Source organism: Macrotis lagotis, chromosome 2 (genome assembly GCF_037893015.1).
Source record: "Macrotis lagotis isolate mMagLag1 chromosome 2, bilby.v1.9.chrom.fasta, whole genome shotgun sequence".
NCBI classification, from domain to species: Eukaryota; Metazoa; Chordata; class Mammalia; order Peramelemorphia; family Peramelidae; genus Macrotis; species Macrotis lagotis.
The window spans coordinates 2,808,955-2,828,082 of record NC_133659.1 but is presented as its reverse complement, the minus strand read 5'-3'; the positions used below and the strand labels follow the sequence as shown (position 1 = coordinate 2,828,082).

The 19,128-nt window shown below is 43.5% G+C and overlaps 1 protein-coding gene across 4 annotated transcripts in view; it reads right to left on the bottom strand.

The window, feature by feature from the left end:
• Positions 1 to 19,128, bottom strand: part of SLC44A5 (solute carrier family 44 member 5) — a 380,222-nt gene that overhangs the window by 157,339 nt on the left and 203,755 nt on the right. For all 4 annotated transcript variants that reach the window (XM_074221155.1, XM_074221159.1, XM_074221156.1 and 1 more), the window contains one exon: positions 8,551 to 8,599. The gene's annotated coding sequence lies outside the window, so the exon portion shown is untranslated. The remainder of the gene's footprint in view (positions 1 to 8,550; positions 8,600 to 19,128) is intronic.

The following is a 19,128-nucleotide window of genomic DNA, read 5'->3' as shown; positions in this document are numbered from 1 at the left end:
GGACTTGGAGACAACCTGCCAGACAGATCAGGGGATCCTCCCTGCATGGAAATCATCTCATCTGCCGTGATTTGAAATTCAAGAAGTTCAAGCCCTCAGAGATGGAAGCTGGTGTTTCTGAATCATCAAGCACCATGACTCCCTGGGTACTTTTCAATATAAACAATTGAATCTCTAAAGGTCACACAACAGAAGCCTCCTTTCTGGGCTTGGGAAGAAGGTGACTTCTGCCACCAACTAACTCAAAAGACCATGGGATGTCTAGATGCCATTAGGCTTGGAGTCCAGAGAAGGCTTTATGAATTCAAATCCTGCCCTCTGAGACTCAGGCTCTCATTTGTGAAATGGCACCAGTAATACCCTAGCACCCCATAGGATTAGTGGAGATTGAAATGACGATACTATGTACAGAAACATACACCCTGTGAAGCACATACAGGATGTCCCAAAGTCTCACTCACTTAGATGAAGGTTCCCTAAGACTTTTGGGACCCCCCGTGGCCTGCTCTATCCATGAAGGCTTTATTAGCCCAATAGGAAAAGTCTTGATCCAGCTTCCAGAAATTGAACTGTGGTGCTCTTAATCAATCAATAGGCATTAATGAAGTGAGGAACATGCTGAAGGCACCATACTAAGGGCTGGTGTACAAATGCCAAAGAGGCCAACCTGTCCTCAAGAAGCTTACACTCTAACCTCATTTGCCATTATTTTTATCATTTCAATATAATTTAATATCAAAACAAAGCTGCTCACTTTGTCCCAGGTTCCATGGGCCTGGGGATCAGTCAACTGCCTCCAGGTGAGACCTGCCTTCTCCTTTGGGGGAAAAAAGTGTTCTTTTATAGGAAAAAAATAGGAACCAGGAACTTGTGAGGTTTGGAAGAGGGAGGAGAAGGGCCTGAAGGAATGACCTGAAATTCAGACCCAGGCCCAGGCCAAGCTGGACCACTCTGCCTTTGTCTTTGCTTTAGAACTACCAAAATGGGATTTGGGGGCAAATTTTTAACTCTGAGAAGACAGGTATAAACTAGCTGTACTGGACATGGGGATGAGGAAGGAAGGAAGGAGGAGGGAATCTTCCAGAAAGGCAAGGGAAGACCAAGGGTCTTAGGTTCCAATTTTGCCTCAGATGCTAACTACTTCGACTCTGGCCCCTAAAGTCCTCTCCATCGGATCATTCTACAAATATCTGGTATCAGGGTTATGAAAACCATTCCAGGACACAGGAAGCATCTATTCCTCCCACTCCAAACTTGGCTAGATGTGCAGAATTATGCCAATGTCCACCATGATGTTACTAAAAAGTATAGAGAAACAGCAACAGGACAACCTAGATGGTTGATTTAATGGTATTAGAGGAAGGAGAAGAGAGAAGAAACCCCTTTGAATGCTTTAGTGATGGGTGAACAAGGGTTCTAGCCAAGAATGATCTGGGTCCCTGGGAAGAGGCAGGAGTCCAGGGGTGTATGTTTACTTCCTTCCAGAACAAGAAAGTCTTTTGAGAAGTCCAAGTTTCTTCTATGATTGCTGGAAAGTCATCATGGGGAGAACCCAACCATGGCTTATCAGATCTTCATTCTTTGTATATAGATAGAGAATTCTTTATTAAATAGGCAAAGCATCACAAGTAAGGAGCATCTTTACAACAATCCTCAAGTACAGTAAGATTTTTGAAAATACAAACAGCTGGGATTTGGGGGGCTTTTTTCTCCTTATCTTTATCTAATGTCAATAATGGTCTGTTAAATGGTTTTTTTTCCCTTTTAGCATGAAGAAATACACTGTTTTAACCCAATATTTTCCTTGTAGAATCAAAAAGGCATCCAAATGCCAGCAGATTCAGAGTGCAGAAGCACTGAAACACCCTGAGAAGTTGGAGGGTTTGCTCCAGTCTTTCCCTGATTGCTTGCACCTTACAAGAAGCTGCTTCTTAGGATTGTCCCTTCGATTCCCCCACTTTCCAATTTGCTAATGGTTTTGTGATGCCAAAGCTCCATGAGAACATCATTGTCACTGTCCAGGTGCCATTGCCCACTCCAGGGTCTGGGTGAGTCCAAGATAAGTGTCTGGGGGAATGGGGATCACCAGGAGAGGAAGCAAGGGGCAGCCCTGGAGAGGTCAACACCAATTCCAGCCCAGAATGAGTGAAGCAGCTAGTGTTCTGGGGAACACAGAATCCTAAGAAGCCTTAACATCTAGGTTTAGGAAACTTGGAGTTATCCTGAATGGACGACCACAGTCCCTCCCCAGGCCGTCCCAGGACTCACCATTCATCTCCATTTGTAAGGTCTCCCTAACATCCTCCAAATGTGCCATCAATATCTGCATCTCCTGCTAGACCCCACCTGGGCCCTGTGTCCCAGTCAAATAAAACTGATGGGGACTGGTTCTACTACAGACACACACACACACACACACACACACACACACACACAGAGAGAAACATACTTGTTCATGCATGCTGTGTCTGAGCCATCACATAAACCACACAAGAAAACTTCAGAGAGTGTTGGGCTTAGAATCAATAAAATGAAGGTTCAAAGGTCTCTTTAGAGATTTAACTTCTCTAAAATCTTCCTTTTTTCATCTCTACAAGTGTAGTCGGTGGTGAACCAGCCTCAGGATCCGAAAGACCTGCATTGAGCATCTGCTATTACACTTGTCATTTTCCCCATGTCTCTCAATAGATTAGTGAAGAGTGAAGAGAGGGACTAGTTCTTTGCCTCCCTTCCTCCATAACTTCCCACAATGTCTGGCATGACATTTTTGTACAGAGCTCTAACCAGAGTGGGGCAAGTGGGGCTGTTCATATGCTAGGAAAGCATGCTTCCTCTTTCCCAAAGACATCTGTCCTGGTATCTCATCATACAGTATTTTCTGTGACTGCTGCAAAACTACCCCCAGCCCATACCCATATGGCCTGCAACTGGAGTGCCCCTCTCTCAGCCCCTTCATAACTAAGAGCCAGGCCAGAAGGGAAGAGGAGGGGAGGGTGAGGCTTTCTCTGGTGAATACCCACTGAAGATTTCCTAGTGTTGAATGAATCATCCAGCACTGGTGCTCCATTATAAGGTATGGGGACCCCAAGTTCTCACCTCAAACCTCTGCTGAAAGGCTGCTTCATTAATTAGAAAATATCAGGGATGCCAGGCACTAAGATTAAGCATCAGCCTAAGTGGCTTTGCTAATAGAAAATGGGCATCTGTGTTTTTCAAAGCTGTTTGTATGTTCTGCCCTGAACTAGTTGAATCTATTTTTCAACTCAATGAACATTTATGGAGTGCCCACCAAGTGGGGCCCTGCATGAGATGTGAATCATCGAGTGCTTTGCCAAAGTAGGTCACCGATTTACAGTTCTCTGGACACAGGATGGCCCGATTCTGACCCAGTAAGCCCTTAGCAATTGACCTGTGGTCTACACCTGGGAAAGAAGTTCCACCTCACTAAGCCTCTGACAAAGGTTCTAATGCTCCAAACCAAATTTAAGGTTAAGGGGAGAGGAGGGGTGCACATGGGAGCTTGTGGGGAGAGATTTAAGAAACATCAGGAAGCAAAAGGTCAGCTAGGGAGTGCCAGGGGGTACAGAGCACTGGGTCCAGAGTCGAATCTAGACACTTATGAGCTGTGAGACCCTGGGCAAGTCACTTCACCTCAGTTTTCTCATTTGTAAAAATGAGTTGGAGAGGGAAATGGCAAACCAGCATCTTTGCCAAAAAAACCCAAATGAGGTCATGAAGTCAGACACAACTGAATTGACTTGACAATAGGAAGCAAGAATTGAAAGGATTCATTGACACCAAGACTTAAAGACCAAAGTAAATTGGGAGTGGAGATGGGGAAGCCAGAGATTTGACAAGTAATAGAGGAGGGCAGAATGATAGATTTGGGTGGGACACCAGGAAGAATTTCCTAGTTAGTGTTCACCACAACCTGACAGAATCTTTTCTGGTCCATCCATAAGCATTTGTTAGCCCACCTACATAGGCAGGAATTGGGCTAAGCACTGAGATACAAAGAAAGGCAAAAGGAAGATACTGCCCTGAAGAAGCTTGCAATCTAATGGGGCATTAATGTATAAACTACTCTGTACAACCAAGATTCAGACAGTTTAAATAGGCCACAAAAGAATATACATGAATATGAAGTGAATGAATACAAACATCCACACAGCAGTTAAACACAAGGTAATCTGGGAGGGAAGACTTGATGCAGAGGATGGCACCTGAAAACATCAATAGTGAGGAGGGGAGTGTATTACAGACAGGAAGGAGGGTAGCCATGAAAGAAATGGGGCCAGGTGAGGGAGCATCTCCCAAGAGGAACAGAGAGAGGCATTTGGGCTGGATCCTAGAGGACCAGAGGAGTCACTTCCAAAGAGGAGGGGAATAGCAGAAGGACTCTGAAGCTGATGATGGAAGAATTCTGATAGGCAACAGAAAGCCAGTAGAGTGACCGAATAGGGGAGTTGATGGTCAGATCAGTGCTAAAGGGAGGGAAGGGTTCAGGTAGGGGCTGGATGATTAGAGAGAAGGGCTAGGATGCAAGAGATGTTAGGAGGGAGGAAAGGCAAGGGTTAGCCAGTGATGGATAGCCTAGGTGGGGTGAGGGAGAGCATCCAGAAAAATGCCAAGGATATGAACCCAGTGGACTAGAAGAATGGCAGTGTCTCCAAAAGAACTGGGGAAGTGGAAAGATGCAGAAGTTAAGTGTTGGATATGTTGAATTTGAGAAATCTCTGGAACATTCAGTTTGAACTGTCTAATAGGCAATAGTTTAGGAGAGTGGTTGGAGAGCTGACCCATCTGTGTATGATTACACACAGATGTATGTGATGATGCATACATGCATTGGGTTTACATATGCATGTAAATATGTTCCATACATGTGTGTGACATCTACATAGAGATGCAAAGAGATAACCAAGCTACCTAGAAAATATAGGAAGAAAAATATATCTGAGGAACATACCTATTTAGAATGTATGGTAAATTGAGCTTACAAAGGAAGCAGAAGAGTCAGCAAGCAGTGGGAGGGGGCACCCAGAGAAGAAAGAATGTTCAGAAAGAGACAGTAGACAATAGTGTCAAATACCACAGATTGGTCCAGAAGTTTGGACATTGAGAAAATACCATTAAATTTGGCAAGTGATTATTCAGGGGCAACAGTTTCAATTGGGTGATGAAGTCAAAAACTATATTTCAAAGAGTTGAGAGTGTGAACATCAAGGATTTGTAGGCAGCTTTTTAAGAAGTTTGACTGAAAAGGGAGGAGAGATATTGGATAGTGGCAAGGCCGGGGGTTTGGTAGATTCTAGCTATGGGTTTTTAAAGATGGAGGAGACTTGGACATGAGTAAAACCAGCAGAGAAGGATCGGTGAGATAGGGAGAACTTGGGGGGGGTGGCAATGATGAAGATACTATATGCTGGAGAAGATGGGAGGGGATGGGATAAGGGCTACAAAGAAATGGTCTTGGCAAGAAGAAGGGTCACCTCTTTGTCAGAGACCAAATTCTTTCCTCTCTCTGAACTTTCACCTAGAAAAGGTAGTTTTCCAGCTCCCCTCCCTTGACCCCCATTGTGAGATGGTGCTTGATCAAGGAGCCAACTCCTCATCTGAGGCTTCCACTTAGGTCTAAAGTCTATTAATACTTACCTGAAGGATTTCAACAATGTAAGGGACCCAACCCAAAAGAAAGTCCACTCCTCTAACATCTCTGAGAAGTGATCCTCCCCCTTGGACCTTGGGAAAGGTCCAAGAGACCACTCCTGGTCTCTATCCTTGGTCCCTGATAGACCAAGTCAACTGTGTGGGATTAGACATCTTTGGGTTTTAAGTTTTGTTTCTTAAGTTGAATATCATTGTTCATAAGAGAAATCATTTTAGGTCCTTCCTTTTATTTTCCCTGATGTGCACACATAAAAGGTGAAAATATATTCAGTAACTAGTTTGAAAAATGTGTTTGTACAAAGGACAGGTTGTGAATATTAATGAGATGATTGTTCTCCACTTTTCTGTTGAGAGCAGCTAAACAGATAAATAATTGATCATCTAAAACCATTTGTTCCATTCTAAAAGAGGAAAGTGGATGTCAGATTGAAATCATACACACACACCCCTTCCAATTTGCCTTGGCTTTCTGAAGAATGAGTCATTCAGAACATATTTAGCTGGATTTCCTTTCATTCTTTAGAGCCTTCTGAACCCTTGTAAAAGTGTAGACAAGTAGAGCCAAGGACTATAACTGTTGTTTGCATAGTCCTTTCACATTTGAATGACAATCAATGTGAGAAGATCTCACAGGGGGATTGTAGGTCTAGAGTCATTGTACAGATCAGGAAACTGAGGTTCGGGGTCCACTGTCTCACCCAAGAAGAGCCAGGGAGTAAGTGACAGAGCTCAGATTCAGATGCAGGACCTCCAACTTCAAATGCAAGCTCTGGATTCAGTACTACCCAAAATCAGGGAAGAGTCAGGGGACTGACCTGTGCTTACATCAACAATGAGTGTCCAAGGCAGGATTTGAAGTCAAGATGAGTGCTCTAACCATTGTACTACACTATCTCTCTCTAGAGATCTCTTTTAAGATCACCTCTATCCTTAGGGTTCAGAAAAAAAGTCCATTACTCTTGACTTTCTTATTTTAAATTCAGCATTGTGTATTCCTTTATTTGGCTTCCAGCCCCATGATCTCCCCATGATCCCACATAGGCCAACCAAGACAGAGTCAACAAACTCTTTCCAATGGGGACCCAGCTGGGAAGTTCATCCATCTCAGAAACTAGAGGTCTGGAGCCTTCCAATGCACAGTCATGTACTAGAGTGAATAGACTGCCTTGGTCTCCAGCCCTGAGGCCCAGGGGAGCTAATGGGGTACCTCTTCTCTGCCCCTCTTCTCCCCAACTCTCCATCCCCTTGGAGCCTGCTCTGCAGGAATCCCAGGTAGCCTGATGATCTGAAGGAAGCTGAGTATCTATTTAAAGATTCCATTTTCATCCAAACTAGGAGACAAGAATCTGTCTGTAAGTCTTTAAGGGAAGTCAGATTTTGCAGGACAGAGTCTTTCTCCTTCCACAAGTGTTAGGCATTATTACAGGAAGCCCTATGGTGGGAGGGGAGATGGTCAGACTATGTCCCTCAGTCTCATTTTCACAGGAGAAGCTATCCTGAGCCTGGAAACCTCCCCAATGGGGAATCATGTTCTTGACATGACTTTGTCCCAGGAGCCCCATAAAATCCTTCCCCACTCCAGGCCTCCAACTTTGAGAGGAGGCATTAGGGTGCCATCAAACAACTTTATATTGAGGCCCTAATGTGCACTCCACATTCCCTCACAATGATTCTGCTCTTTGACAGACATTCAGAGGCTAAAGCCACCGAGAAAAGAGCTTGGCAAAAGTAAATTACCTGCTCATAAAGGGGCTGGCAGGAACTCAGGCCATGCTGGGGCTGCCAGTCTCCACCATTACACCCTTCCTGCCACCCCTTCTCCACCCCCAGCCTCAGTGCAGGGCTCATAAAACCCAGACCTGCTCATTTTTTGAGAATCAGAAATGGGGCACCTTCCATCTGTTTTTTCCCCTGAACTCACTTTGATCATTACTGTGGGGCATGTCTCATCTCCAGAGGCCCCAGGAGGCTGCAGAGACTAGATCCACATGGTGGAAATGGAATAAATGAGAAATGATTTGAAAAAAAGGAGCCAGTCCTCTGGGATTAACCATGAAATAGACCATGAAGAGCCCCATACCCTAAGTAGGTCCTGGGAGAAGAACCTGCTTCCTTGACTACCTTCATCTCCCCAGGGCCTCCCCTGGGTCACACATGGCAACCACTTAATGAAGGCTTGTTATACACTAATTCATGTAAATAAGAGCAGCAACATCTTAACCCAGAATAATAATAATGCCACCAAAATAACCTGTCCCTGGAGTCAAAGGACAAGTTCAAATTCTGCCTGGGAGTGGGGGTGGGGATGGGGGAGGCTGTGAGCCTCTGTTTCCTCATCTGTAAAATGGGAGGTTTGGAACATTCCAAGTTAAAATCCAGGATCTTGTGAAATAGGCCCTGCTCATTTCTCCCCACCACCACACTTTGATTTTGACCACTTATTTCAATAGCAGGGGGCCTCAGAGGGAGGCAACCTTTCTCCACACAGTCAGGACTCCTAAATTTTCTCTGTGTATAAAATGACATTTGGGCAGAAATGCCTGGATCTATTACCCTTTGAACAGTCCAAATAATTCTGCATTCATTGACGTAAGTAGTGAAAAAGGCACACACATACACACACACACACACACACACACACACACACACACACACACATACACACACACCCCATGACACATGGGCTTTGTTAAACAAGAGGTATTAACCTGGGGCTGATGAACTGGGATCTTTAAACATCATGTGATAATTGGTTTACTCTGCAATCCTGTGCATTTTATCTCATTAAAACCATTATTATGAGAAGAAAACCATAGGCTTTGTGGCCCCCAAAAGGGGCCAGTAACACATAACAGGGGTAAAATGGATAAAAATACTCACCTTTCTTGAACAGGTCCTCTGAAAGCTGGGTCATATATCCTTGGCTCCGCTGCATTAAAAAGAAGAAGAAAAAGACTCAGTAAAATTGGAACTAAATAAACAGATTTGGGAATGGGGTAGGAACCACAGTAATAAAAGTTGTGGCCAGAGAAGGGTTCTCCATAGGAGAACATCAGCAACCTCAGGGACACAGATGGACACAAATGTGCACATGTATGTAGACACATATAGAGGCACATCCCCGTGCATGCTGCAGGTACAGACCTCCTGAGGAGGAGGTCACAAGGACCTCTGGAAGCCTTCTTGACCCTTTTCTCCTTCCCCTAGAGCTAGAAGGAGGAGCAGAAGTGATGTTGGACATAATGCCAACCCAGACTCTGCCTCTGCCCAGCTTTTTCTTCTGGCCCCCTTCCTGGCCAGTCTCCAGACCAACCATTGGGAATAAGTGATGGTGGCACTGGAACACTGGTTCCCTGACTCTACAAGAGTCTTTGTCCTGGACCACCAGGGTTTCACCACCATCTAGAAATCACTGGTGAGTCAGACAGTCTATAAATAATTAAGAAGGTTCTAGGATGTGCCAGGCACTCTGTTATATGTGAGGGAAACAAAATAAAAATAGAAAGACTGTCCCTTCCTTCAGGGAGCTTAGAATCTAATGAGGGATACATCATGAGAATAACTGTGTCCAAACAAGAGAAAGCCAGGAGAAATTAGAAATGGTCTGTGGAAGGAAGACTGGAGCATTGGGCAGGGTTAGGAAAGGGGAGAGAAAAAGAAAAAGGGGGAGGGGCTGTTCTGCCTGCCAATGTATAGAGGGAAGAGAGTAGAGTTGGCAACATGAATGTATTAAACAATTACCCGATATCAGGCACTGGGTTAAATGCTGGGAATCCAAATACAACCTGAAAGAAGCAGAGTTCCTCATAGAGCTCACATTCTAATGGAGGAAAACAACACATAACTTTGCATGGGAATGAGAAATGACCTAGAAAGACTGAACATGTCATGATATATGACCATAAATAAAACTGTGCTACAGGAAAGGATGAACTTGATGACATAGAAAAACATGGAAAGATTTGCAAGAAATAATGAAGAGTGAAATGAGCAGAAACAAGAGAATATCGTACAGAGTATCAGCTATTTTGTTTTAAGGACAGCTTTAAATAAATGTCATTTTATCTAGTATAAATCTCCAAATTAAAATAAAGGAAATAGGAAGAAAGATGCTTTCTGCAGCCGGAGAAAAAGTAGGCTTAAAATAATTTTACATTGATACATAAACCTAGTTGTGTCTAATGGTAGTCATCTCTGAGATGGGAGGTGGGAGGAGGGTGGGAAGAAAAAAAGCAAATTTACATGATAATTTTATTATATATTTGAAAAGAATAGCAAGTTATGCAAAGTGGATTTGCAATTTCATGTGCAATCATCTTTTTATTGTTTTGTGTTATAAAAATGCACGTTTTAGTCCATAAATTATTTTTTCTTCAAAAAACAAAATAAAAAGGGAGCTGAAAAGGGGATAGGTCCCCAGTGTGGTACTATTGTACAAAAAGTATGGGACAGTCAGATGTGAAGCCTGAAAATGAAGAATGGAGACTTTGGGGGGAACCAGTCAGTAGGAGGGAGTAGGGACTGCCAATGTGTGAAGTTCAGGGCTCAGGTGCTCTACCATGTCTACCATCAAGTCTACTGGATGAAATGTCCAATAGATGAAGGACTCAGGACTGAGTAATTCTTTTTTTTCTGAGGTTTTCTAATTATATTCACAAAAAGTTTTTGGCATTCATCCTTTTGCAAGCTTTTGGAGTTCCACATTTTTCTACCACTCTGTTCATTGACACAGGGACGGGGGAGTCAATGAACAATCTGATATAGGTTCTATATGTACATTTGAATTTAACATAAATCCATATTAGTCTTATTGTGAAAGAGGAATTAGAACTAAGGGGCGAAATCATGACAAAGAAAGAAAAAACATAAAAGAAGTTTTACAAAGGGAACACCATAGTTTCTTCTCTAGATGTGGATGACACTGTCCATCACATGTCAGGAGTGTCCCTGAGATTGAGCCAATTGGAAAGAAATTGTTCACTTATTGGCATGTTGCCTAGACACAAACAAGCTGGTGTTATGGACAAGGTACATGTTCCCTTCTCCCACTCAGTCTCATCTCTAAAATAGGCGTCAGAGTCACAGTTTCAGGCATAAAATGGCCTTCGGACCCTTGTCCATCTGCTCACAGAATTTCCTGTCACATACTCTCTAAGGGCAATCCTGACTCTGTTTTATCTCCCTTTCCCAAGCCCAGGAATTTCCACTGGCTCTCCCTCTGTGACTGGGATACCCTCCTTCCACATCTCTATCTCCCTGTGATTCCAGTTTCCTTTAAGTTCTAATCCCACCTTCTCACAGCAAGTCTTTCCTCCTTTCTCTTCATTCTAGTCCTTTCTCTTTGTCCATGATTTCCCATCCATCCTTCATTGGATTGCAGGTAGCTGCTGATTTGTGAGCTTTCCAGAAAGCAGGGGTGGTTATGTCTCTTGTAAACCTAGAGCTTAGTGTAGCCCTGGTGCATAATAAATGCTTATCCTTAGACTGACTTCACTCTTTCTTGAAGACCTCCAGGGAGGGGAGAACCCATTCCCCAAGTTGTGGTCATCCCTAAGTGATACTTGAACTGCCCACTCAGAATTTTGTGGAGAGGAAGTTTTGCTGCCTTCAGTATCTACAAGGCTCTCTCTTTTATCTGAGATTCACAGACTTTGATCTGGAAAGGACTCTACGGTCATGGGGTTCAGCCTCTGACTGGACAGAGGAGACCGTGAAGGCCAGAGTCTGGAAGTGACTCAGCCACGGTCACCAGGAGTCTGTCTGTGTTGGGGTCCCAAACTGGAGCACTCTTTCTACACACTCATGTAACCACCCCCAGGGAAGGCCAAGGCCAGCTCTGGAGGTGGTCTTAGCCGGACCAGATGAAAAGTGAAATTCAGAGACACTGTTTCAGCCCAAAGGCCCTCATGGAGGGGCAGGCTGGGATCTGAAGCAACCCAGCTGGCCAGGCTAAGCCTGTGAGAAAGGCAAGTCCAGCTGTGCATCTGCCCTGGAGATCCCCAGAATTCGGGGCTGCTCTCCACCTTCTCCGAATAAAGAAGCAGGGGCTTCAGGATTGATTGGGTAGGGCTGGAAGCTCAGGGGTCCACAGGCTCCTGCCCTCCCAGCTCGCCATCCCTAGCTCCTTCCTGTTTCTTACACTCAGGCTCTAGGAGTAGTGCTCCACATGAAGTGGGGTTTGGAACCCTGCCCCTGCCCTGTCCCAGACAGTTTTTACTTCCCCGGGAGCCCATTCTTCCAAAAAAGAGTTTCCCCATTTGTTGATGTTAACAGCACCACAGGCCTCCTCATCCCTATACCCGCCCCCATCAAAAAGGAAAGAAAAATGGTCAAGGAGGCAAAGAGGCCATTGCACCATCCTTCTTGACCCTAGCGGACAGTCAGAGGAGCTACGGAGGGGCATATTGGCTTAGCACCAGGGCTGGCTTCCCAGTCCTCAGAGGATTGTTGCATTGACAAGCGCTTGTGGCTCATCTCTTATCCCATCTTTCCTCCCCACCCTCCACCTCCCTGGCCTCCAGCAGAGACTGGATAACTATTTCTCAATATCAGATCCAACAGAAGAGCTCTCCCAGCTCAGAGAGTCCATAATATGGGGAAGCAAGAAGCTCTGTCCTTGTAGCCTGGTGCCCAGTAGTGTCCAGGTACTCTCTGCCAAGAACACACCTGAGGATTTTAAGTCAGGCTGCAGCCACAGATCTCTTGCTTCCTGAAGAGTCATCATGGAGATGAACTTCAAAGGCTCTCCTCTGAACATGGGTCCATCATGAGTGCTTGACATTCCTTCTGGTTGCCTCAGTGACATCTCCACTGCATGCCATTCACCAGTGTCAGCGCAGTTAGGAGGTAATCAAGTCTCCACAGCATTCACAGCTTCATAGGGCACCAATCTGCCAGCAGCTCTATTCCACAGCCCAGCTCCAGCTTAGGGAAGAGCTTTGGGGCTTCCATTGACTAGTGGAGAGAGCCAGTGGACAAATGAAGTGAGCTAAGGCAGATCAGATCAGAGCCAGAATGCACAGGTCTTAATCACAGGGCAAGGGAGTATATTTTATCAATATAGGCAATGCAGTCCCTGCAGATCTCTGAGGGAGTGGAATGATCTAGACCATTGTCTTGCCAAAGAAAACTATTTTAGACCACTACCTGAAGGACAGATGGAATATGGATAGTGTTGGTGAAGGTGAAAGGTCAGGTATATTAAAAGGGGATCCATGGACAGGTTTTGGTCAGACCATATGAGTTCTGTTTGGTTTTGAAATTTGGGCATTTTTTCCCTTCCTCTATTTATATATCCACACAAAACTTCCAGAATTCATAGATCCCAACACTCTCCCGCCATCCCTCTCACCTCAAACCCAGGGTTGTAGATCCCGATTTCTATCCCAAGAAAGAAAGCACATACTTCAGACTAAGTACAAAGTTCCAAACCTGGCCTGATTCACTCTTCACAATTTCTGCCATCACTCCAACTCCTCAGGAGAAAGCTACCTGAGAGCTGGCCCCAAGCATCTGTTTTGAGTTTCTCTGCCTAGGACTCAGCACAAATATGGGGAGTGCAGAGTTTATGTTTCTTATATTTTTTTCTTAAATAGTTCAAAAGATCCATTCCCACTCCTTCCTAAGGTTCCCTAATTTAAAGGCATCAGAGCAGCCCATGTCAGAGACTTAGTTATTTGCTCATCTGTTTGCCTGGGCCCTGCTAAGAGGAACTTCAAAGCAATTATATTCCTTCAGGGACCCCTCCTTTCTATTCTTACTTCCCCTGGTCCCTCAGAGCCCCCAAGGTAGTTGCAAGGGTAAGTGAGTGGGCCTTATTCAACAAACAAATGGACCAACCCTTCGCTGCTTCCCAGTACTCAATTCAGTGGGGAAAAGAACACTAAATGTGGAATGTTTTAAAAGAAGTGATGTTTCCTTAATGTCTCTTTCTGTCTTTTCTGGAACCTCCCTTAGGATCAGAAGTAGGTGAGTGAAGAAATACAAGTTCAAATGCCATTATAGGATCAGAGTATCTTAGATAGGGTCATAGATTAAAAGTTAGAAGGGCCCTTAGACACCATATAATCCCATCCCCTTGTCTAACAAGAAAAAACTGGGCCCATGGAAGTTTTAGTAATTTGGCCAAGGTCATACAGGTTGTAGGTATAAGAGATGGGACTTGAATACAGATCCTCTGGACTGTCAGTCCATCTTCCTCTCGGCCACCCCATGTTTCCTCAGGTTTAAAAAAGTTTAATGATCACCTAATCCCAGTCACCCTTCACCGTAAATCACTCCAAGAATACACAGGAAAGGCTCATTTAGCCTTGGTTTAAAGGACTCTGCCCTCATCTGGGAGGTAGCCCATGTCTCCATTTAGGGGCCATTGGGTCAAGTCTCAGTTGGTCTCTTTGTAATATCCACCCATTACCAGAAGTGTTGCCTTTTTTGACCAAATGAAGTAAGGACACCAGGAATACCTTTCAAATCTTTGATGACAGCTAGCCCCTGGCTCACACTTAGACTGAACACAGTACTTGGAGTTGGGTTTATCCAGAGCACGACCACAGGAGGATCCTGAGTGATTCTGGTGAACAGTTGCAAAGGGACGTGAGCAGAACCAGGAGGACAGTGGAAACAGTACTAGAAGTATCGTAATAATGATCAGCTGCAAATAATTTAGCTCTTCTCAGCAAAACAAAGATCCAAGACAATCCCAAAGGTCTCCTGATGAAATATGCCATCAGTCTCCAGATGTCTCCAGATGATGGCATCTGAAACCAGACTGCTGTACTCGACTTTTTATTTCTTTCCTTTCTTTTTTATTTTATCAAGTCTTGTTAAATAAAATATGGAAATGTTTTGCATGATTGCACATATGTAACCTATATCAGATTGCTTACTGATGGAGGAAGGGCAAGCAGGACAGAATTTGGAATTCAACCTTAATAAAAAAAATTATTTTACATGTAACTGGGAGGAAATAGATCCTATTTTTCAAAAAAAAAAGTTCTGTGATTCCCAAGGTACGTTAAAAGTTATTGAAAACTGAAAAAGGGTAAAAACATCATCCATACAAAAATGTTCATAGCAGCTCTCTTTGTTGTGGCAAAGAAATGGGAACTGAGGGAATACTCATCAATTAGAAAATGACTTTACAAACTGTGGTATATGTATGTCATGGAACACTATTGTTCTATTAGAAACCAGGAGGGATGGGATTTCAGGGAAGCCCGGAGGGATTTGCATGAACTGGTGCTGAGTGAGATGAGCAGAACCAGAAGAACATTGCACACCCCAACAGCAACATGGAGGTGATGATCAATTTTAATGGACTTGCTCATACCAACAAGGCATCAATCAGGCACAATTTTGGGATATCTGTGATGGAGAATACCATCTGTATCCTGAGAAAGTATTGTGGAGTTTGAACAAAGACCAAAGACTTTCTATGTACCTTTGATTTAATTTTTTAAAAATTGTCTTATTATGTAATTCTGCTATATCTGAAACTATATGTTTCTTCCTTTAGGATATAATTTCTCTCTCATCATATTCAACTTAGATCACTGTATACCATGGGAATGATGTAAAGACTAACAAACTGCCTTCTGTTGAGGGGGAGGAGGGAAGCAAGATTGGGGCAAAAATTGTAAAACTGAAAATAAATAAAACCTTTCTAAAATTAAAAGAAAGAAAAAAGAAAACTGGCACTCACATTCTGAACAAAGGTCCCACTGAACTTGAGGTTATTTCATCAATAAACAAACCTCAAATGCCCACAAAATTACAACCCAGGATAAGGATACGTTTCTTCCCTTTCTGATATCCAAAAGGCGGCTGATCAGGAGTCTTGGGTCCATTCTAATCTTTGTAAACAGCTTCTTGGGGAGCCTGAAGTGTGCAGTCCAGAAAGAACCTGGAAGTTAACTGTGATAGCAGTGGCCAAAGAGGGGAAATGGTGATTAATAGGCTTTGGGGAGTTGGCTGAACCCCCACAAGTCAGGTAAGCTCAGGACTTTTCTGGTCAGAAGGCAAAGGGCCTGAACTTAGTTTTTCAAGATCAATAAAAGTGGAGAAAGCCAAAAACCAAGAAATGTCAATGGCCAAGCAATATCCCCTGGACTGGCTCCTAGACAGAAGTGGACATCCCAAAAAACTGACAGGGTTCAGGGAGGTCCAGGATAATCACTTGTTATAAAAGGATTATGAAAAGAAAAAAAAATGAATAGATAAATGGTATGTTATATAACCAGACCCACCTCTAGAGTCATTCAATTCCATGTCCTATTGTTCCCCTCCCCTCCTGGTGGTCCCCAGCAATCATGTCTTATTTGCCCCAAGCTATGGTCCCTTCTGCCATATTGGAGCTAGTGGATATAAGAGATGAAGAGGAGAGTGCCCCACTGCTGCTGCCACCACTGAGATTCAGCCCATTCAAGCTCCTGCATTGCCTCCGCATCTCCACATCCCATAAAATCCATTCCTCTCACTAGTCCTGGTGAGCAGTCAATGATTATCAGGGCTGGAGTTGTTGGGGGGAAGAGAGTGAGAATGTCACATCAAGAAACCTGAGCTCACAAAAGCCTCAGACCCTTAGGAGATGGGGGAGCACGGATAAGTCTCTTAATCTCTCCCAGCCTCAGTTTCCTCATCTGAAAACAGGTGTCATAAGAGCCCTCCAAGTGTGTTGTGAGGACAAATGAGATATTTGTAAAACTTTGCAAACCTTTAAATGCCAATATTAGTAAAAATCACACATTTTAAAGGTATTTGATGTCAAAGAGAGGTCCAACAACTACAGATGCTACTACTTTCTGGAGAGTTTACTAATCACTTTATGCATATTATCTTTTCTGAGTTGCACTAGTTACCGTTGTACCATTTTACACAGGACACAACTGAGGTTCAGAGAGATGAAGAGATTGACTCTGGTCACCCAGTAAAGTCAGAAGCAGGATTGGAACCCAGGATACTTGGCTGCAAATGAAGGGGATTCTGGGATTTCAGCTTTGTAGTCTAATCCATTTAGAATCAGAGAAACTCCAGTGGGTATCTAGATCAACCCCACTCATTTTCCATATCTTAGGAAGCAGGAGAAGAAAAATGAAACTTGCCCAAGAACCTCCAGGAATAAGTAACAGGTGAGCCAGCATCTCCAAATGTTGTGCCCCTCCCCTCCACACACACTCCAGGACCCTCTGACCTGCGTAGACATGTGGGAGACCAACGTTGCCCTAAGAAAATACCCTTCCTATAGAATTCATTCTTCCCTCCTTTCCTCTTTGTAATTACAGGGAGAACTTTGGCTTAAATGAAAGCAAACTCAAGGCAGATCTGAGAACTTAACAGGGAAACAGGTCCCAAAGGTTTCTTGGGCTAAGTTAGTGAAGCAGATCTCCTCTGGCTGAGCCAGGCTCTGGGGGTGAAGTGAATATACTAGCAAGAACTACATATTAGCCAGAAGGATTTCAAAGGGGGTGAGCAGAGAAAAAGCAGGTCTGGCTCTGAAAAGCATCCCATTTCACACCCCCACCTAATTCACTGGGGAAAAGACCCCAGCACAGCCTCTGGTCCAAGTCATCATGGACAACATGGACCTTCAGTGCTTTGGGGTCTGGTTTTTCAGTGATCTTTTCCTACTCAATGCCAACATGAAGCTCATTTATGTGCTTTCTAAGAAGCCCGCTGAAAATGTCTTGCTTTCTTATAAAGAAATGGAAAATTGGGACAGTGACATAGTTCCAGTTAAACATCACCTGAAATGATGTTATTACCAAAACATAACTATTTTCACCACTGCAATGTGAGAAAAAAAGACAGATGCTCACCTTCTTACCCTGCATCTCTCCTAGTTACCACAATCTAGTTTAAAAAAACACAAAACCACCCCAAATCCCAGTATTTCATGAGCAGAGCACTAAATCTATTCTTTACAGTGAAATTAATACCTATGAAAATCATTGATAAAATTAAAATATCATTTCTGCTAGAAATCTTGTTTATCTTTATCATTTTAAGGAACAATGTCGTAAATAAGTGCCCAAGGTCTCTGTCTCTGGTTTCAAACATTCCCTTCGCAATGATGAGATATAGTTATCCCTGCCTTAACGCTTATGTCCATTCTCCTCAAGTTAGTTGTCAAATATTACACCAGAAACATTAAAATAATTAAAAGCATGTCGTGTTAAAGAATAATCAAAACCCTTGGGAGCTCACAGAGGCCAGAAGAGAGGACATTGGTGTGATTAATGATTTATCCATCCCTGCAATCATGGGCAAATGGAGACAAGAATGGCTATTCATTGGTGAGGAACTCTGTTCCATGGGTTTCCATAATAGGACTTTTCCTATGGAAGTTGCAACACCGTGTCATTTATAAAAACCACTTTGTAACAGACTATAAATGTAGTGCAGGCTATAAAATTAGTTCTGTCATTTTTAATTTCACAGCAATAAGTTTGGCCCACAGTTACATGATTGTTTCTTGAAAATAAAATTCTTCCATTTTCTTCCATACTTCCACTTAAATGTAGGTCTGGTGTTCAGGAACCACCTTTCTCTTCTGAGCACTGGGAGAAGTTAGTTAAAGGGACAATGCCAAACCACCTTCAGAAGCCCTGGAACACCTTCATAGATGACCATCTTTCCCATAGTAGTCATTTTCCTGCCTGGTCTCATCGGGGTCTCCAATTCAGATCAGGAATTCCTAAATGCATATTCCCATATAAATGGCACCATGGTCCCAGCAAGCTCTAAGTCACTGAGATACTATTGAAGATTAAACATCAAGCTGTTTGGATTGCAATGGGCTTCTACAGACCTGGAGGTGCAGCTATGAGCATCAGAAAAGGAGTGGGAGGGAGGAAGAAGAATGACAGCTGAGGTGTCCTCACTGCCTCTGTGTTCCTGGTCTGTTCACATCTGCAATGCAATGTCCAGGTCTGGCTTTGGCAGGACTTTGATAAGCTGGTAAATGCCAGGGAAAGTCAACCATGATGGACAAGTTAGTAAACACTATGCCAAAAGATCAAAGGCTGGGACAAGAAAAGACCACACCCCAAAGAGAAGGGTGGAGCTGATAACCATGGTCAAATATGGATCATGGAATCATAGATTTGGAGTAGGAAGGAGGTTAGAGAACGCAAAACTCAGCCCTTTCATTTTATAAATGAGAAACTGAGGTCCTCAGTTTCCAAAGGTCAAGTAGAGGCTGTGGTAGCACAGTAGACAGAGCTCTAGACATCCAGTTCAAATCCTGACTCTGGTACTTACTAATTGTGTGACTGTGACTTTACCCTCTCTCCCTTATTTTACTCATCTGTGAAATGAGACAAATCATTGTCCTAAAGGAGTATCTTGTTCAGGTCCAGGCTCAGATGGATGGCCAAAGAAGTTACTATCAACTTGGAAATTTGATGACTCCAATTCATTTCTTAAAATTTAAATTTTTCATCTTCCAGGACAGCAATAATG